Source organism: Topomyia yanbarensis, unplaced genomic scaffold (assembly GCF_030247195.1).
Source record: "Topomyia yanbarensis strain Yona2022 unplaced genomic scaffold, ASM3024719v1 HiC_scaffold_42, whole genome shotgun sequence".
Lineage (NCBI taxonomy): Eukaryota > Metazoa > Arthropoda > Insecta > Diptera > Culicidae > Topomyia > Topomyia yanbarensis.
In genome coordinates, this window is record NW_026683625.1 from 43,966 (window position 1) to 66,621 (window position 22,656).

The window sequence follows — 22,656 nt, forward strand, 5'->3', positions numbered from 1 at the left end:
AAATATTCACAAGTAAATATCAACACATAGACTGCCTTAAAATGTTTTACACTGATGGGTCACGAATCAGTGAGGCCACTGGTTTCGGTATTTTCAACAATAATTTTTCAATTTCTCTCAAACTTGCAGAACCCGCCTCTGTTTATATAGCGGAACTAGCAGCAGTTCACTATAGTTTGCAAATAATTAATACTTTACCCCCGAACCATTACTTTATCCTCACTGATAGTCTCAGCACAATTGCAGCTCTACGCTCAAAGAGGATTGATAATCACGATCCATTCTTTTTGGGGAAGATACGAGAATCTCTGAGTAACCTGACAAGAAAATGTTATAAATTTACCCTAGTGTGGCTCCCCGCCCATTGCTCTATTGCGGGCAAAGAGAAAGCTGATAATTTAGCCAAGATTGGTGCACTAGATGGTGAAATATATGAAAGACCCATCGCTTACAATGAATTTTATAGCGCTTCTCGACAGAGGACACTTGCTAGTTGGCAAACATCTTGGGACAATGGAGATATGGGACGATGGCTACACTCAATTACCCCTAAAGTATCAACGAAGGCATGGTTCAAAGGATTGGATGTAAGTCGGGACTTCATCCGTATGATGTCTAGGCTCATGTCCAATCATTATACTTTAGATGCGCATCTCCGTCGTATTGGGCTCGCTGAGGGTAATCATTGTGCTTGTGGAGAAGGTTACCATGACATTGAGCATGTTGTTTGGTCCTGCACTGAATATCGTGAAGCCAGATCACAATTAGTAGATTCTTTACAAGTCCGAGGAAGACCAATCCATGTTCCTGTTAGAGACATCCTGGCGTATCGCGATCCTCTATACATGGAACTTATCTATCATTTTCTAAAAACAGCGTCTGTCAAAATTTAATTAAATTCATCTCCTCATACTCTCATCCAAGGCTAATCATTCACCAATTAAAGGAACCTAGAATATTTAGTTTTTAAATTTAGACAATAACAGAAAAAAAAGTAAATAAATACACCCGAAAATACTAGATCAGTATGAAATACAACAATGTAAGGAAAAAAGCAAACAATAAAGTGATTTCAGTGTTAGTTTTAGACAAAGTACTAGTATAGTTAAAATTAGTCTTAAGGATTTTTGTAACGTGCTATGTAAAAAAAGAAACTGGCGTAAAAAGCTATTGCAAATGCCGTGTCAAATAAACGTATGAAAAAAAAAAAAAAAAAAAAAAAAGAAAACCCCCGTCAAACCATCGTCAGGAACTACACCGAGTAGTTTCGAACAAGTCGGGAGCGGAATGGCTCTTCAAGAAAGGGGTGCTAAATGGCACAAAAAGAAAATCAAACAGCTTAAAGGAGTTGCGATGCTGAATGAGACTAGACAGGGGTCCAAAGGACTCAAGAAGTTGTGGCTGTATGGAACATGGGAGCCGAGCGTGATGCTGAATGGCACAAGGGCGCAGAAGGGCTCAGTAAATCGAGAGTTGGCCGCTCAGATTGTCCTCGTAGGGGAAGAGCACTAATTCTCGATCCACAGTTAGCCTTTCATAAATAGTTACTCTGTGCGAATGGTCGAAAACTGGATGCATATCGAAGCGGACTACATTAATTATTCAGAATTTCTTGGTTAGGTTAGTGAAGTTTATCCAAGCAGCGAAAATTTAATATAAGTATTAAACCATAATATCTTGGATGCTCGCGTAGATTTCTTACTTGAAAGCTCTTGATCCAGAATTATTCACTATACTTTCGCTGCCCAACAGACACAGCGGTAGCGCTTTACTAATCGATGAATGATTCTGCCAACGGTCGTTGTCTTCAAAACTTAAATTGTTTACTTTATACGAGAAAGGCGAAAAACAATAATCGACAACTGATTGAATAATATTATACGTTCTTACTTGAAATCCCGCTTCCTGTCCATTTCGATTAATTGAACGATTGAAATGTTTTCCTTTTCATTCCGACGAACAAGCGAATCCGTGCACATCAAAATACAGACAAACAAACATTACTCCACTCAGCGAACCGCCAACGCCAGCCAGCCAGCGTAAGGAGGTTCAAATTAAAAGCCATAAATAAACACTGATTGCCACCATTAGTGCCAGGTGCCGAAACTCCATCGGAATACCAATTCCGTTTCCGGGAACACCCGGTCGGATCGGGACCAAGAGAAGAACGACACGCGCCCGAGAACGTGATTTTAAACACGAAAAAAATGCGAACGGAGGACGATGTGAAATAAAAAGAAAATTCCAAAACAACAAACTTCAACTGTTTCGGTCAGATAGAAGTGCGCGCCCGTTCGCAGGTCTCGCGTCCGTCTCGATTGCGATTGATTGTGCTCTGATGGAAGCCAGTGAGACACGGGGGAGGGGGGGGGGGGGCGGGTGGTTGAAGGTGAAACTTGAGATCGAAATTTGAAGAAGTTTTCCCGACAGCCGACGGCATGGCCCAGACGCTGTCCATCAAAACGCCAGAGTGTTTTGCGGGCAGATTTAAGCAGGAGCAAAAATGCCAGCTCGGGCATGCTGCGGGAAACGCGTCGGACGGAAAGAAAGCAAGTGTAAATTGATATTTATTGCTTGCGGAATTCCAGCTGCTATATTTTCCCGGGAAAATTGGTCTGCGAGTAGATACGCGTAGAAGCCTCGCTGGCCAAGCAGGGGTTCGTGTTGGCAGCTCGGTTACGTGCCGCGCCTTCTACGGGTGTGAACACAATAATGGATAGAAACAGACTTTGTGTAGCCGCTGGAGCTCGTGCTGTTTTGATGCGGGAAGAGCTCCTGGTTTGTTTTGTCTTAGCGACTAATTGCGCAAATTGTTACTACTACGATTCATTGTTGATATTTTGGAAGGATTCGCATTGTTTGAGCATACTTCAAACTAAACATTTGGTCATCATCGAGGAATTTTTAATTACAATTATGACTTTGAAAAGTATGTAATATGAAAGCGTTTGCTAGAAAAGCGACATTTTGTAGCCAATGGGCCTTGATGTAAATGTATGAATGTGCACTAGACTGGTTCAATTTTTTGATTTTTAGCTCCACCAGGTTCTACTGATTTTATGGCCCTTAGTAATTGTGCAAATTTTGGTACCGATCGGTTGTGTCTACGAACCCTCCAAAAATTTCAAAGTTTATATGGCAATTAGTATGGAAAATCGGTTAAAATTGAAAATAAATTCTTAAAAAATCACCTCATCAATCAATTCATGAGAACACTATATATTTCTAAAGGTATTCTTCTATTGAACACATTCATGGAGCATTGTATGTTTGTGGAAATTTGCTGAGAAAAGTTATTAACTAATACCATGTTCACACTACAGAGTTAAATAATTAGCAACAAGAAAAATGTCATCAAGATAGCGTTAAAACACTTTTTAACTCGTAGTGTGAACGTAGTATAAAGAAGCATGACTTCAAAACCATTGGTTTTTATTATTAATCATAGCAACCCTGTTTGAATAGCTGCATCTGTCATACGCGAGCGGTGCGTGGCATGTCTAGTTTACCGTTGTATAACGATGGAGAATACCTTTAGAAATATATAGTGTTCTCATGAATTGATTGATGAGGTGATTTTTTAAGAATTTATTTTCAATTTTAACCGATTTTCCATGCTAATTTCCATATAAACTGTGAAATTTTTGGAGGGTCCGTAGACACAACCGATCGGTACCAAAATTTGCACAATTACTAAGTTTGAGCTTGAGCTTGTGTGACCACCCCTGGCTGTTATCGATCGGGACTAGCTGAAGTTCCACAGGGAATCAGTAGATAATTATGCTTGGGAGTAGCGAAACATCTTTCAATGTGCAACTCCTGGTCATCCTAAAGTGTTTTTGATTAATACCGGCGCGGCCAGGCCCGAACGTAGATCGCGGAAGGAAAGGGAAGGAATGGTTAGTCCGATACTTGCTTTTGCTAGAGGCCGTATATACTACTGCGCACTCCACAAGTATCAAATATTTTTGTTAGTAAGAGTATAGAAGTTGGATCTATTTTTTTCTTTACCGACGTCAGAGAGGTGATTCAACTACCTGGATATCGATCCACCAATTTCATAGACCGGGGACCAACGGCTTTACTTCCCTTCCGAAGGAAGACGTGACCACAGATTCACCTCAGAAAAATTTCAACGACCTCGGCTGGAATTGAACCCAGGCCAACTGGAATGAGTGGCGGTCACGCTTACTACTCAACCACCGGCGCCGTCCCAAAATTTGCACAATTACCAGTAGAGCCTGGTGGAGCTAAAAGTCAAAAATTGAATCACTAGGGTGGCAGATATTTTTGTGTTGTTGAAATTTTATCTATCGACGGTCAAAGAGTGAATCAATGCATCAACAAAACATTTTAACGAAATTTGTGAAAAACTGGATATTAACACGTGCCCCAAAGGTTTTTAAGTTTTGGAAATTCATGTATTTTTACAACGTTTTTCCTAAAAATTGAAAGCGGATAGTTGTCGGATTCTCGCTTTAAGGCACGTGTTAGTATGGTCAAATATTGCTCAAGTGTTATTTTTGATACCATGATTCATTCCTTGGCCGGCGTTGGATAAAATTCCAACTTCGCAAAAGTAGTTGCCACCCTAATGAATACTAATGTCACCAAACTATCTCAACAATGGCTGAACCAATCTTTTCAAAACTAGTTTCTATCGGAAGGCCCAACGCGGCAATTTAACGTAGATGCATACTGATATGGTTAGAAAGTTTACAGAAATATCATTCTAACAAGCCATGGAATATCAATTTGCAACATGTTTTAGTAGCGAGAAAGCTATAAATAATTTACGTTTAAATCTATGTTTGTCCTCAATATGAAATGATAGTTTTTCAAAACGTTTCATATTTAACGCAAAATAAATATTTTTGCAAGAAATCCATGTACAACAGTCATTTTTTTATTTGTAAAACATGTTGGACCGTACAGACTTTTGCTAATTAATTTGGGTCTTATAACAAAGTTGCGATACCAGAAAAACTTCTCCAAAGTAGCAAAATATTTTTAGAATTGTAGTACAATTTAGCCGAATGTATAGATTCTGGTTCACCAAACGTCAAATAGTAGGGTTTCATTTTATCTGAAACGGGGCCCCTCAATTTTTTAATTATTTTGTTTTAAATTTTATGGTATATAAGTAATCCCAATAACGGCGCCAGCCACGTCCTTATGGTCATAGGGGAAGATGTAGACTAATAATGTGACAAACGTTATTATGGAAACCGTGTATACCTCTGCATCTCTACGTTTGCCATGTAAAGGTTTTTTTTGTTACTGAGATGGGGTAAAAGGTTACACAAATCTGAATTCATGCACATTAGTAATATGATCAATGCAATGTTATCATATGTTTATTGCTCATCTGGGTAGCCGGCTGCCAAGAATTTATAATAGAATTTCTCAGTTTGTAAGAAATGCAATTTCAACTCCAGGCAGCCGACTTTCGGAAGTTGTCTAATATTCAATCGAATTAAATATCTTGCGAATGGCATTGGAACGATTTTATTATTCTCTGTTTCTTTATTTTTTATGCTATGACCGGTCAGGTTAAAAACCGAATAAACATATTCGGGTTTTAACCTGACCGGGCATTCACCGTTGCTATTTTTGCCTTTCTCCTATAGAAAGGCTATGTAATCACCCTGAAAATCGACTTTTGAACCAAGGTCCGGAGGACTGAGTCTCTTATACTATTCGACTCAGTTCGTCGAGTTCAGCAAATGTCTGTGCGTGTGTGCGTATGTAGGTATGTATGTGACCAAAATATGCCTATCGGTTGCTCGGAGATGGCCAAACCGATTTTCTTAAACTTAGTCTCAAGTGAAAGATACAACGTTCCCATAGGCTGCTATTGTATTTCATTCAATTCCGACTTCCAGTTCCGGAGTTATGGGTTCAAGAGTGCGATCACGCATGGAAGTCCCATATAAATTATTATCAGCATGATGCAAAATCTCATAAAATGTGTTCAAAATTGCTTGAATTTATAGTTTCAGATAACTGGTTCCCAATCAAACCAACATTGACCAATACACCTTCGGCGGAACCGGAAGCTTCGGGGAAGTTGCTAAGTTCCTGAAGTGAATTCACATCTGCTTCTTAGAAATGTCTGACTCATTTTTTTCAAATTTAGCCTCAAATGAAAGCTACAACATTCATATTGACAGCTATTGTAATTGATTGAAATCGGAGTTCTAGTTCCCGTGTTACGGGTTGAAGTATGCGGTCACATGCGAAATTCCCATACAAATCATTATTTCTAAATGATGCAAAACTAATTGAAATGAGTTTTAAATTGCTTGAAATTGTTGGTTCAGATCAATAATTGCAAGTCAAAGTCTCTTTGACCACATTGAGAACTGTTGAGGATTACAGAAATTCGAGGAAAGCCAAATTCCCAAATTTGATTCACACCTGTTTCTCATATATTGCTGACTCGATTCTCACAATCTTAGTCTTAAATGAAGGGTATAGTATTAACATTAATTAATCACCGAATTTCATTTGAATGAAGTGTTGGTTCTGGAGTTGAGTAAAAAAAATCCGATCACATATGAATTTTCCATATAAAACACCTTACTTACGTATTTCTTATCGAAATGTTATGCAATTACACTGAAATTGCCTAACAGAGGCCCGAAGGGCCGTACCTCATCCCGTTCTGTGAAATCCCATGACTTCGGAAGAAAGAACTCGATACGAGAGGCACAAGAGCAAGAGTTACCTCTACGGACGGCTGCTAAACAACGAGATGATGATGGACTGTGACAAGCATATTTGACATCCACTGTGCAATGGCAGTGCTGTCAACACAACAAGTATGCCCTAAGCAACATTATCCAGGGGTAAGAAACTAAGTGATTAAGTCTTCACCTCGCACGTTCGACTTAATTTGTTGAGTTCGGCAAATGTGTGTGTATGTGTGTGTGTGTATTTTACCAACAATCGCACATCGGTCACTCGAAGATAACCAAACCGATTTTCTCAAACTAAGTCTCAAATGAAAGTCATAGGTTGCTATTGAATTTATTTCTGATGCGACATTCGGTCCCGGAATTACTGGATGAGAAGCGCGGTAATATAATAAATATCCCAGATACCTAGATGATGCAAAACTTTCTGATTCGAAGTCCAAATTCTAAAAACGCCACTTTGTAGAGATTTTCTAGACAAGTGATGTGGTTTTTCTAACTCAGTTTACCCCAAAATGGCGTTTGTCATAAGATAGAACAACAGCGACGAGATAGTATCTAATTTTAAAACATGTATAAAGTTATTGTTAGAAAAACTTTTTTACCGATAAGTTCTCCATCACACAATCACATTCAAAAAGTTTCTTCTCACCTTAGGTTTTGGTTGACAAAATATAAAAAATAGAAGAAATGGGTGCTTTTGCAATTTAAGTTTTTAACACAAATTTTTATTTTGTGAAAAATGACACAACATTTTGTTCAGTGTATGTTTTTTTCGTATAGAAGTATTCATTCCTTATAACTCATTTTCAGATAGTTTTGCTCTTTAAAATGCAGTAATCGAACAAAACAATTTTGAAATTAGTTCACGTAACCTGAAACCTAGCTCCAGGGGACTTTCCCTGCTCCAAAGTAACCCAATAAATAAAACAAAACAACAAAAACAATCTTATTTGTATTAGTGTATGAATAATACACCCCTTAAATGCACAATGTTGTTTTAAAACAACATTGCGAACATTATCTCAAAATTATCGCAGTATTGAAGCTTTACAAAATTTGAAAAAAAAATCGATTTGCGCCTTTAAAGGTTAACTTAGTTCTCACTTACATGCATGGTGCAATTGTCCGAGAAGAATATATATATGCCTTGAAGAACATCTCATGGAAGAAAGATTGATACATTTGCTGCTTCTATATTGATTATCTCCCATATTTTTCAGTTCAATGATTATATTTTTGAGGCCCTCAAAGATAGAACTACGGAAACTGTCTGATACGAGGGAGAGTTTTCTCGTGTACTGTGACAAGTTTCCGAAACAACAAAGGTATCGGCACAAACGTAACATCCGTACCCTAATGCTGAAGCAGTCCATAACACTGCAAGTTTCCATAGGTTCCATAATATGACGTTTGTTCATTATTGGCCTACAATTATATTGGTAATACACCCTAGAAATGTACTTGAATCAAAACTTTTCATTTAAATAAAAATAGCTTTCAGCTCCTCCACGGAAAAATAGACAAAAATTTTACACCTCTAAGGAATAAAAATCTCGCATGGTGATTTTCATTTTGCAGTCTTTCGTTAACGTTATACAGCAAAGGCAATTCATAAGTCACATAGACCGAAATTTGAGATTTTTTGACAAACCCTCCCCGGCACCCCCCCCCCCCCCCCCCCTCACCAAATGCCTAGTCGTTGACTTTTCGATTTTTTTATTTCTGGAAAGTGTGAAATTAGAAAGAAGCACATTATAAGGATTAAGCGACTATTCCATCAGTTGCATTTATACGAACACCGTGTAAGTATTAAGGTGGGGCATTGTTATATGGAAAAACGTAATCATAACCTAATCAACCGAGCACAGCACTTTTTTGGTTCCAACTGTGCAAAATTAGGGGTCGATTGGATTTGACCCGGCGTAGCGCATTGCGTTTGAAATTTGTAGGGAAATTAGTATGGGAAAACCTACTTTTTGGCATTTTCAATTTTACAGACTACAATTCTTCCTGCAGTATACAGATAATTAAATAGAAGTGTGCAGGATATGCTGAACAACTTTGCCGAAGGATGCATGGTGCTAGAATGTCTCTACAACAAGTTATAGCAGTTCAAAGTTCGATAGATCGAATTAATTGGCAAAAATCCTTTTTATTGCCAACACTGCGGGTGTACCAATGACATTTCATATAGCATACCAAAATAACATCATATAGTTTAGATTTATCACATTGGTATGTTTGGTTGAATTATTCAAAAGCCTTAGCTCAATTCCATGGGCGTAGGTAGTTTCGTAATTTGTGTAAAAATTTGGGGAGTGGGTATAAGAATACAATTATTAACTTAAAACATGCCAATTTTGCACTAAACGCCCAGTGATAGGTCTGTCTCTTAGATCTTTGCCATGGCGTAACCCATCGAATCTGCCATCGTACGTTGAACGTTGTCGTTTATTGGATACGGATAATCTAGTCAAAAGGCGAGATATATCCAGAACTGTATTGTAATCTCTCACAGATCAATGTAAATGTGCTTCCTAGATGTCTAAGACCATGGGTTTTTTTGAGACTTGACGTTCAGCGAACTGAATATGGCCAGAACTAACCCATAAGGGCAATGCGTAATATATTTAACAGATCTTGTGAATCTTGTAATGCTTTTAAAAATAGACCTAAACGACTCATTTAGACTATAAGATGTGTTTTGTAATTATATTAAGTAGAAACAAAGATGTACCGATGTGTAATCGGCTAATGCACTTTGTTACAATAATTTTGTAAAGCACTGTACGTACTATCGCAAAAGATGGCTGGCTTTTTACGCGCATTTGAAAATAGTTCTTCAAATGGGCTTTCCCGCCAAAAAATTCATGGAGACCATCTTAGGGCAGATGAAAAATAGAGTAAATAAATAAATAAATAAGTAAATAATTGAAATATATCGCAAAATACTTCGAGTTCCATTCTGAAATTTTCACATAATAGAACCGGATTCCACGGAGTTGCGCCGGGTCAACATGTTAAATTTGACAAGCGTTTAAGGGTTTCGAAATCAGTGAAAATGATTGCAAGAGAAATTTCCAACCGATCAACTCGAGTACACCCTTTGTTGTAGAAGTTTAACTTCACTACTGTTTGATCAAACGAAATAATTAAAAAAAACCTGTTTTAATGCACCTAGCGGTGCAATTGTGCCTTTCCCATTCCTCTAAACTATGGCACGGAGGCTTTTTATGTTCAACATATTTGTGGAAATGTCCACATTCTTAGTACATTCTTAGTACACTTTGCACTTATACACAATGGCATGCCAGCCACGAACTTGATGAGCTACGTGTCGACGGTGAAACATTTGAAACAAAAAATATCATACTCCATTAGCCTAATCGGCATTAGATCAATGTTATCTGCTTGCTAACTCATTTTGTCATGCGGGGGTGGGTATGTGAGGAGGACGAATGTCCCATGAACGAACGACTCCCCAGCTTAAATTGGTATGCTTTGTGATATAGTGGTGGTTTAAAGATGATGGGGTTGAAAGGGAGGGGTATGAGGGCTGGATGGGGTGGTGGTCTGAGGGGTGATTTAAGGAGATTTTTAAAGGAGGGGAGTGAACAGTAGAGGGTGGGGGTGTAACCCCTCTCCGTAAACCATCAACTACGCCCCGTTAATATCCAGAAACCTTATGCGAGTCGAAAAAAAATTTGGCCGGGATTAGGTTGACGTTTTTCAGAGTGATTGCATAACCTTTCTATATGAGAAAGGCAAAAATGTGCCAAAATCCAAGAAAGTGAATCGTCGTCAATTTTTTTTCGAGTTTGCATCAAATCTCGACGTTTCATGTACCTTGAACACATTTAGCATCAAAAATAAAAATTCTTTTTTTAAATTTTTCCTATAGTTTATAATAGAAATTTCTGGAACCAGAATTCCGATCGATCCAAAATTCAATAGCAGCCGATGGGAAGGTTGCACCTTTCATTTGAGACTAAGTTTGGGCAAATCGGTCCAGCCATCTCTGAGAAAAATGAGTGACATTATTTGACACATACGCACATACATACACACACATACACACACATACACACACATACATACACACATACACACACACATACAGACTTTTTCCGATCTCGACGAACTGAGTCGAATGGGATATGACTCTCGGCCCTCCGGGCCGGGATTAGGTTGCCGTTTTTCAGAGTGATTGCATAACCTTTCTATATGAGAAAGGCAAAAAGAAAGAAAACACAATCCCCTTATTGTTGAAAATCAAGCGTTTTATTGTTAATCTAGTGATTTTAATAATTAACTTTAATTACTTTTGCACTTTTAATATACTCCGCCTAAAGGTTCCACTGAAACGAATCAACAGGACGGTGGATTTCAAATTTCCATGGTGGAACGCTGAGATTCGCCGTTTGCGTAATGCCCTGCGAAAACAACGAAAGCGTTATTTCCGCCATAAATCAGACGAAAACAAAGTTACCCATCGCGGATAGAACTGCAATACGAAACGGCCCGGAATTCCGCTTTTCGTGAGTATTTGAATCATGTGCAAAATAGCCTTCGCGATCACCACGCAACATTTTGGAAATTCGTTAGCAGCAGAAAACGATCTGGTAGTACTCCCACTGAAGTTTTCCTTGGAAACGCAAGCGCGCAATCTCCAGCGGATACCGTAAATTTGATATCTTTCGCGGAGTGTTTAGAAGCGACTATACCGTCCCTTCGGAAGAGTATTTGGAAACATTACCATCGTACAACATAAATCTCCCCCGTCCCACTGTAAGCCGAGCTGACGTCTTAAAGGCTCTGACTGCTGTTGATTCGTCGAAAGGGCCTGGCCCCGATCATCTCTCGCCCCAATTTATAAAACGCTGCGCCCACGTGCTGTCTCTTCCAGTGTGCATCATTTTCAATCGCTCTCTCGCTGAAGGCATTTTTCCTATCGCCTGGAAAGAGGCTGCTATCGTTCCCATTCACAAGGCTGGAAATATTCACAACCTCGAAAATTACAGAGGTATCTCATTATTAAACTGTCTCTCCAAAGTTCTCGAAAAGCTGGTCTACAACGTCACGTATACAGCTGCATCCCACATTATCTCGGAGTATCAACACGGGTTTGTCACAAAACGATCAACAACTTCTAACCTGATAGCTTACACTTCTAAGTTGTTTCCCGCCGTCGTGAAGCGTCATCAGGTGGACGCAATTTACGTCGATTTCTCAAAAGCTTTCGACAAAGTACCGCACAACATCGCAATCTTGAAATTAAAGCGTTTGGGATTTTCCACCTGGCTGACTAACTGGTTGCAGTCGTATCTTTCCGATCGCTCGGCATTCGTGAGTATAAGAAACACGCGCTCAAGCACATTCAGAACACCCACAGGTGTCCCGCAAAGCAGTCATCTCGGTTCGCTTATTTTTATTCTGTTTATTAACGATATCTGTAGTCGGATCAAGTCTGGGAAATTGCTGTAGGCGGACGATCTCAAAATCTACCGAACTATCGTTTCTGCACTTGACGCGGTAGTGCTTCAAGAAGATATCTGTACTATTCAAGAATGGTGTACGCTTAACGGAATGCAAAGCAATCAGTTTCGACGCTTGCTTACTCCAGGACGTTATGAATACAGCCTAAAAGGAAGAACAATTGTAAGCGTCGACTCGATCCGAGACTTGGGAGTGCTCTTCGATAGGAAGTTGAGCTTTTCCGACCATATCACCGCGACAACTGCTAAGGCTTTCAGAATGCTGGGCTTCTTAAAGCGGAACACGGCGGACTTCGATGATTATATGATTCGATTTCTACGCACTAAAAGCACTTTAGTGTGCCCTGATCAGAAGTGTTCTGGAGTATACTGTGCAAATGTGGGCACCATACCAAGCCGTTCAAATTGACCGACTACTGCGTATACAAAGATGTTTTGTGTTACTATGTTTTAATTGCCGCAAGGTTCTACTGTATCGATTTTGTTGGCTATTTTCGGCAAATTTGAGACTAAGAGAAACGAAAGCAATGAAATTGAAAGACGGATAGGTATTCTAGAGCGAATCAGTTATAAACTTAGAACGGAAAACTAGAACTAGGCAGGCTCATATGGGCATGATCGAAAGGAAATGTGAAGAATTTTTTGCCTTCTGCAGAGTAGGAGTTGGGCGTTTCGCCCAAGTCTACCGCATGGTCTATGGTAGAACATAACTCATCATCATGTTTTACCGCCGACGCCGGCAAAAAATTCTTCACAAATCCTCGCCTAGAACGACCATGCGATCATTCTTCTCCCTTTCTGCTAGCATCAAGCCGTGACGTATGCATTCAATCGACACCAAGCTATCGGTGTCGCACCGATCCTATTGTGATTGAACTACTTATTTATTTTTTCGTTCCGCACATATAGCTTGGTGTCGATTGAATGCATACGTCACGGCTTGATGCTAGCAGAAAGGGAGAAGAATGATCGCATGGTCGTTCTAGGCGAGGATTTGTGAAGAATTTTTTGCCGGCGTCGGCGGTAAAACATGATGATGAGTTATGTTCTACCATAGACCATGCGGTAGACTTGGGCGAAACGCCCAACTCCTACTCTGCAGAAGGCAAAAAATTCTTCACATTTCCTTTCGATCATGCCCATATGAGCCTGCCTAGTTCTAGTTTTCCGTTCTAAGTTTATAACTGATTCGCTCTAGAATACCTATCCGTCTTTCAATTTCATTGCTTTCGTTTCTCTTAGTCTCAAATTTGCCGAAAATAGCCAACAAAATCGATACAAAGATGTTTTGTGCGATTCGCCCTCAGGAAACTTCCACGGAATGATCCAGTTGTGTTGCCTCCTTATGCCGATAGATGTATGCTACTCGGTCTGCAGACTCTGGCGACTCGCCGTATCTTCCTGCAAAGAGTTTTTGTTTTCGACTTGCTGTCAGGTAATATCGACAGTCCCGATCTTCTCTCGGGACTCGTGTTCTTCGTAACCCCACTCTGTTGTGAATCCCTAGACACCGTACTTCATATGGACAAAATAATCCACTGGAAAGATGTTGCCGCAGATTTAACGAAGCTTCTTCAGTGAATGATTTTAACGTTTCCAAGCATAGATATAAGATATTAATAAGAAATATATAGTTTTTAAAATGTGTCTGTACGGTGTAGGTACACCGAAGATAAGGAAATAAAACAATGCAGGGTGTTTTCTATGGGATCCGTGGAACGAAAAAGGTTGAGAACCATTGCTTTACGGCTTCATAGTTCTATAGAGATCGTTAAAGCACAGTTAGTATCGGAAAAGACGAAATAATGTGCAAGTTCAGAAGCACCTTAATGGTTGTCAGCAATGTTAACACAGAGCTGCGTTTTTTTAAAATAACTTCCCTTCTTTATCGACACAGCAGAAGAAATAATTACCTTTTCTTTTGTTTGACATGCCGACATGTTTAAAGTGACGATTTAGTGCCTATAGAAATGGAATTCAATCCGCACTCGAAAACTTCGTCTCAATTTGGTATACGCGTTTGATCACCCAAGTAACCATAAGCACTAATTTAAAACTCTAGATTGACTATAAGTTAGCATTTCTATAGCTAACTAGCCGTATACAAGTATTTTTAATGCTTCAACGCACCTAAAATTTGAAACATTAAATCTAGCACTATATCGACATACAGAACATAGACATCGCGCTAAAAAGTTTTTGAAGTTAAATGCTATAAAGTTTTTATAGAAAATTCTAAAATATAGAATCTTGTTATAGTGCTTTGAGACACCGACCATTAACAAATATACCTATGCGGTCCAATAATCACCTAAACTCGTATGCCTTCCTGTAATAAATGATGATGCTATAAACTTAAAATCAAAATGCAAATTCTGCACGATTCTTCGAAAAAAATCCAATTGCGAACATAATCCACGTTTGCGTAATTTCAACTAAACGTTCAAGTAGAGTTTGGATTAAACCGAATATACAAGCAATTCTTCTCACAGATCAGGGATCAAACGCGTATACCACATTGGGATGAGCTTTTCAACTGCGGATTGAACCCCATTTCTACAGGCACTAAATCGTCAGTTTGGCACGTCAAACGAAAGAAGAGCGGAAGGGTGAGTGTGTTATCGAAAGTTTATTTTTTCTTTTGCAGTATCGATAAAGAAGGGAAAAGTCATTTTTAAACGGTTCTATATTAACATTTTTGACAGCCATTAAGGTGCTTCTGAACTAGCTCTATTCTGGCACACTATTTCGCCGCTTTTCCGGAACTAATTGTGCTCTCATGATCTCTATAGAACTATGACGCCGTAAACCATATGTTTTGTATGCAAATATAGAACATGTCTAAAGCCATTAAATAATGCTTAGTGGTTACTTGGGCGAGGCCCAAAATCACCGTTCTATCTCAACACAATCCACTTTTAAAAGAAAAATTCCTTGAACGTGCTATAAAAACACAAAATTTATCCCCTTTAATCACCAGTTTATTAAGGTCAGTCTACCTTCTCATCTCGCCTAGAGTAGAAACTAAAAATCGTTCCGCTATAGATACAGTCGTGATTCGTTGGTTGGGCCACAGTCTATGTCCCACTAACAAATTTAATTCACTAGTTGGACCGACTGACAAATGTCAAAAACTCTCCAAAGAATACGTCAGTAGTGTAAAAGATTGTTAGATATATTGTCAAAGTCAATCTGACATGAGATTTTGACGTTCAGATGATTTTTAGTTGGACAATGGTCCAACTAGTGGAGGTCCAACTAAAAAGCGGTCCAGTTGAAAAGTGTCCAACCAGTGAATCACGACTGTACACGGCAAAAACGACTGCAGACGAATTATGTTGCTTTTGATTTTTGGAAATGTCTTGTAAAACCAGCTAAAATATATATAAAAAACCTATTTTAATCCACCTAGCGGTGCAATTGTGCCTTTCTCAACCATGAATCACGAGAATGTGTGCGTTGTTTATATTCATTAAAAGCTTTTAAATGCATATATTACATTTTATTATTGTACATCACATGACAACTATATACAGGAAAATAAATCATTATTCGAGTTCTAAAATTTTGAAAAAGAAAAAAACAGCCACGGTAATATTGAACTGAAAAAAGGTGCGAAATCGGCAAAGTCCCAAAAAGTCGATTTTCATAAAAAAAATTTTTCGAGATAACATAAAATCTCGACGTTTGAGAGTTCGGTTCGAAAAACCGAAGGCGGCGGTCACGCTTTCATTTGGCTCCGCGCGTTGTTGTGCTTTATTGTTTTTCTCTGGGCGATATGTCGTGAAAGTTGCTTAAGAATTTTGGTGCAATGGTGAAAAGTACTCGCTAGTGTTCAAGCGGTTGGCGGTTTTCTGGTTTTCCATGAGCCAGGAGGGAATGTGAATGATGAACAGATAAGAACTTGTTTGCTTCTGCTGTATTGAGTGTCAAGCGATATGGATGAAATTGTGTGTGTGCAATCGGCCAGAAGTGGTTGGCTCTTTTCGTACAAAGTAGAGATTCCGATATATCGATGATATCATGTGTGTGTGACGGAGTGAGCTTGTGTTCGCGGGATTAGGGTACAATCCACGCAATGTGTTGTTTTTTTGAAGACCGAGCGGAGTGTAAACGGCACGTCATCATTTTATCAAATTAGTCAGAAAATGTTTTTCACATCAAAGCACTCCGTGCCGTGGAAATTGGGAGCTAGTCAATGGGAACTGTGCTTGAACGTTCTGAGTTCCATTGGCATGCTTCTCCGATGATGATGAACGGACTGGTAGTGTGAGTGATGCCGAACTAAAATATCGGCGTTTGGCCTTTCGGGCATTACGATTTCCTCATTACTGGCGCGAGGAGGCATAGAGAGGACCATAAAGGCGGACTGCGGTGAGAGAATTCCAGTTGGAATATTTTTTATTTAATTTGTCAAGCATGGCTTGCTGGGACTATAATATATATTTTTTGTGTGTTGTTTTTTTCCTTACTCATGCCTACGTCGTGTATATACAGGAGGAAGTGTGGCCAATTAGTATGTTTTCTAACTGTTTCATTTTTTGTGTTGGGTATGTCTGCTGGTATCAGTAGTATATTGTGACGGGTCCGTATACCTTTAACTATTTGGTTTCTACCATACATTGCGTCAATTTAATTTTTATTACAATATAATTATATGCTTTAATAGTGAAGAATAAGTGGTACTATTCATATATTGTGCGGTAGTTTACGAAAATATACCTAGCATCCCTACCGCGAAACAAGGTTCAAAAGGAGAAGTGAACAGGGACATGGGAACAGTTTAAGTTTTCATGCAATTCACCTACACGAAGACATCAACCAGATTGGACAGATGGCGTGTATTCTACCTGTATTTATCTTCGGCTTCGTCTACTGTGAATTTTGTGCGTTAAGGTTGGACAGAGAATGCGCGGGAATTGCGGGCGGGGGAGGCGGTTTTTTTCCGCACCGTGTGTCGGATCTTCATAGAGATCAGTCAGCGTATGTAGAATGTTGTTACAGTACTGATGATTGATTTTTGTGAGGATCTGACATGCGGTGTGGAGGGGAACTGCTTTTTTCGTTTACGAGTTTCGCCCTTTCACTGTCCAACCTTAAGCGTGTTCAGTTTATCCACTTATTCAGAGCATAATTGGTGTGTGTGTGCTTGAGAGAGCACTGGTGGATAGGATACGATGGTGGAGGAAGGGTGTGCGGGCTCGACGAGTTTGAGTTCCTCATTGTGCACTGAGAGACTCAAATAAGGAGTGTATGCGTTTTCTGTGTCCAACTCCTATCTTCTGTTATATATTTTTTTTGCATTTTGCGGTGGATTCCGCGGTAGCGAGTTTTGGGTCTGGATGGATCATGCGGGTTTGTAGCGAGGATGTTGTAGCGGAGGAGCGAAGGTAGCCGAATTAGAAATATGATGTAGCTTGTACACAAACTTTTAATTTTTTATATATCCATATCATAATATAACTTATTTTATTTTAATATACAGTAATGTTTCGATTATATGAAAACTACCAACGGACAACTTCGCTTCGCGTACGCTAATTTTGCTTTGGTCTAGCAAACTCGTGACTCGTGATTCGCGACGTTTGTGCATAATCTACTGATAACACTTTTTTAATAACATTGAGATCGACAGAGAGTTTTACCCGCTACCAAAGAATACACCCCGCGTCAGGTGAAAGTGATTGTAAACGCTTTGCTGCGATCTCTTCGAGTATAATATTTTGATTAGATCCCCAGCCTATTTTCCACATCGACGGTGGAGTGGAGTGGAAATTCACTTGACTTCACTTGCTCGGAAAGATGTGCAACTCGACCAGGTTAAAATGCAGCTTCAGTGCACCTTTTAGCTCGTTCACAGTCCTGATATCATCCTGGTCGATACACATAATCACTGTATACGGGCTTAAGGCTTTAGCTTCTGCCGTTTCACCCCGTGATGTGGTAATAATCTCTTGTATAGTTGAGCTGTTAATCGTGGGGTCCTCCTTCAACTCGAGTATATGTATGTAATTGTGTATATGTGTGTATGTATGTATACATGTATGAACAATGCGTATATGTATGTAGGTAATTGTATATGTATGTGTGTATGAATGCACGTGTATATTTTTATGTATACATGTGTGTGTCTATGTATGTATATATGTGTATGTGTATATGTGTGTATATGTACATATAAATGTTCAAAAAATGGTTGCATTATACACGGGATTGTTTTGTAGTGCACACATATAATTTATAATGTGAAAAACTGATACTTCTGGATAGAAGTCAGATCTTCCTCCAATTACAGGTCCTTGGAGATCTCCAATGGAACAACTTACACAAGTCCAACAGTCAGTGACACCAGACTAAGAGAAACGGAAGCGCTGAGGAAAACACGGAGTCCATCGGTTCTTTTTTTATTATTTCCACTTTTCTTTCTTAAATAAGCAGGAATTCAAGAAATGTGGATGAGAGTCAAAGGAGACATAAATGGGAGATAGGAATGAAGGTAGAAAACTGCAAAAATGGTAAGTTTTCTAGTACACATGAGTTATGTTATATATATACAAATTGAACCAATATACTAAATACGTGTCGATTTCCTGATTAAATGGAATCGAAAGTTTTACTGTAATGTTATAATCCAATTGATATAAACATTACAGTAAGGCGGGGCTAGTTGATGGAACGATGACCTCGGAACATGCCTGGCACTGTACACGAAATGGGTCATCGGAAAGTCAATTGAGCTAACACCTTCCTAAATCCGTGAACCAAGTTATTTGCATGAATGGTTAAATACATGCAAACATCTTTTTTCTGTAAATCACTACCAGCTAGTGGGAGATAGAAAGGTTAACACACACACACACACACATAACATAAAATCTCGACGTTTCATGCATTTTAAAGATGTTTGGCATCAAAAATACGAATTCGATTTCTGAAATTTTCATGGGGTCCCCCCTTTGAAAAAAAAATTTGAGTTCCGGCTTATATGGGAATTTCATGTGTGACCGGACCGTTCAGTCTATATTTCCGGAACCATACAAGCGATCCGTTCGAAATTTTACAGACATCTGTGAGGATAATATAGCTATCATTTGGGACTAAGTTTGTGAAAATCGGCCCAACCATTTCCGAGAAACTGATATGAGTTTGCTAGTTATGAAAGATGGCCGCTTTTCCCGGGTACTTCCGGAACCGTCTATGGTTGACCAACGAAAGTTTTTTTGGCCGTCGGTGACCTAGAACTGCAAGGTTAAGTTATTTGAGAGACATTTTAGCGAAATTTTTACCTTTTTTGCTTCCATCGGAGTATCGGTTTGAATCACAATTTGCTATGTGATCGCACGCCACAACCCGTAACTCCGGAACCGGAAGTCGGTTGAGGATAAAATTTAATAGCCATTTACGGGGACGCAATATCTTTCATTTGAGGCCAAGTTTAGTCGAATCGGTCTAGCCATCTTCGAGAAACCGATGTGACTGTTATTCTGAATTTAGATACTTCCGTCGGGGCTTCCGGAACCGATGATGGTGGCCAATGTGGCCAAATAGACTTTGAATGGATGTTAGTGACCTAATACTACAAATCGAAGCAGTTGTGGTCATATTTTGGAAAAATTTTCACCATTATACATTCATTGCAGAATTTATTAAAATCGACATTTTCTGCGTGTTCGTACTCATCACCCTGTAATTCCGGAACCGGAAGTCGGATCCATTAGAAATTCAATAGCAGCCTATGGGAACGTTGCACCTTTCATTTGGGACTAAGTTTGTAAAAATCGGTTCATCCATCTCTGAGAAAAGTGAGTGAGATTGTGTTCGCGTACACACACACAGACGCACATACACACACATACATACACACACACATACATACACACACATACATACACACAGACATTTGCCGAACTCGACGAACTGAATCGAATGGTATATGTCACTCGGCCCTCCGGGCCTCCGTTAAAAAGTCGGTTTTCAGAGCAATTGCAATACCTTTCTATTGAGAAAGGCAAAAAATATATATATACATCGATGTTCAGGTAGATCGACAATCACGAATTAGACACAGTTCACTTGTCATTAAATTAAAAGTATAGAAGTCTTGGTTCAAAACTGATCCTCAGCATTCGATCGTGTCGATCACTCTCTCCCACGAGCGTAGATGGAGACACTGGGTACCTTACTCAACTTCATTGGCGATACCCTGTTGGCCGTGCCTCATTTGTCAAATTATCGGATGTTTCTAAGCCAGTCAATAGTCAGTTGGATCATAGCACTGGCCCAGCAAATGTCCGCGACACTAAGATTCGATGATGAAGTCTGTCGAAACAGAAGATCGACGGAAAGGAATGTAGAGCCATTTTTGGCTTTTACCCAATCTCGGACTTTTGCAGGTATCCAGAATACAACCGAATCTACGCAGATGAATTTAAACTTTTTGTCACTAAGCGATGTTAACTGGATGGAATTGAGCTACAATACCAATTAGATGAGTTTTGTAGTTGGTGTACGGAAATCGGTTGCGTTTCAGTGTATCCAAACGCTCAGTAATTTGTTTCACACGCAGAAAAAAAGCTATTTGATAGAGTTATACCATCTCGGAGAAATCACTGGAATGTATCCATTTTCGGGGATCTTGGTGTATTGTTGCATTCTAAATTGTTGTTCATCGATCATTATTCCCACATTATTTCAAAAATCATCAGAAACCTTGATAATATGATTAAAATAGCTAAAATATTCACTGATTCATACTGCCTGAGAGTATTATATTTCTCTTTTGGTCGCTCCGTCCTGGAAAGTTCAGCTATCATTTGCTGCCCTTATGCGAGTATCTGGATTAACAGGAATCAATCTATACAAACTAAATTTCGCTGCTCTTAACCCTTAAAAAGTCAAGGGGTCTCAAAGGCCCGGCTAGTTAAAGTTCTTTAGTTTCAATGATTTTGTAATTTGAAATACAAATGACCGAACGTTTTCGGGTTTTCGATTCTCTCACTGATAAAACGAAAAAAAGAGGCTTATGATTTCATTGGGCCTTAGGAGCAATGCTTCTTGAAGTCACAATTTTAGCTTGTCCTTTTGAGGGTTAATGCTGTCGTGACGCATTTCGATAGAGCTACTCCCTTATGTTGAGAGCATTGCATTTTGAATATCGAAGGCTTATCACTGTGACAAATGTTAAAATGAACCCAATCATCAAATTCCACTTAATTTGGACAACTGAATTGCAGCAACTATTAGTATATCCAAACGCTCAGTAATGTGATTCTAAGAACGACTGCCTGGCATGGTCATCAATCCGATAATTTAATATTCCATTACTGGATTCTGTGGAATAATAACCCCAACCTTCCATTCAAAAGCTCAATCATTGGTGCTCTATAAATATATTTCACCCGTAATTGATTAAAGCATCGAACAAAACAATTACGCACCGTGGACAGGTTGACTTACGACCTTACACACTATTGTCAATTCATCTTACAACTTACCAATTTTCACTCCGTTTTCCACAGCGATCCAATTATCTCACCCAGCAGCCTAACGGAAGCTCTTACACGTTGATTTCAATCATTCACTTTCACAGATACTAGAAACTACCGTGAAATACTAGAACAAACAAAAGCATTGGTTCGAGAAATCGATATCAATTGGTTCTGTAATTACACCACTTTTCAAACCCGCTCGGTTTCATCAAGAATCACATCCACTATACTGCCCCAGCAACCCTTCTGTACTTCCCCTTGAAAACTGGGCACGAAAACACACACGGACGGCTACATCAACACCACGTTCACCGGGTCACGTGGAGAAGCCCCCTTAGAGACGCAAATCTAACACGCACTTTCGGGACGCACGCAATCGCTGAGTCGAACCGACCGAACACAGAAAACAGCAATCCACCGGTGGTTACCCGGTTGACGGTGAAATCCGCAACGTAGCTCGCCGACAATTTCTAACCGACTGAGTTGATAAGCTTTTTGCCCACTGGTATTTGCGCTCCGAAAAAGGATACATTGCTGACAGAGGGCTGACGGTTCTGGCTGATGCTCGTATTTTTGCTATGTTTTGCTCGCGGAATTTGTCCACCTCGCCGGGACCCCTGGAAACCCTCGGATATCTCACGGAACTCGACCGCGCCGGTCTTACCGGTGTACGATGGTAACCGGTCAGGCGCAGTTCAGGTCAGTCTCTTCAATCTTCGGGACGAGCGACATCACATGTGCCAACCTGTTGCGCGATCCGGTTGGTTGTGACGTTGCACTAACCCATCCCACGGGACATGCAGCATCTGTTCTCAGAGAGTGTCAAAGAGAGAGAGAGAGGGTTCGCATTTTCTCTTCTCTCGCTGACAGAAAACGGCAGTCAGTCAGGAGAGAGTGAGTTCTCGCCGTTAACCGAACGCGACCACGGACAAGAAAAATAGAACTCACCGCCAGCCGAATCGTGGCGATGGA

The 22,656-nt window shown here is 39.7% G+C and overlaps 1 protein-coding gene across 1 annotated transcript in view; it reads right to left on the reverse strand.

Moving 5' to 3' along the window:
• LOC131695552 (uncharacterized) overlaps positions 1-22,324 on the reverse strand; it is a 51,885-nt gene extending 29,561 nt beyond the window's left edge. The window contains exon 1 of the mRNA XM_058984076.1: positions 21,691-22,324. The gene's annotated coding sequence lies outside the window, so the exon portion shown is untranslated. The remainder of the gene's footprint in view (positions 1-21,690) is intronic.
• Between the last annotated feature and the right edge of the window lie 332 nt (positions 22,325-22,656).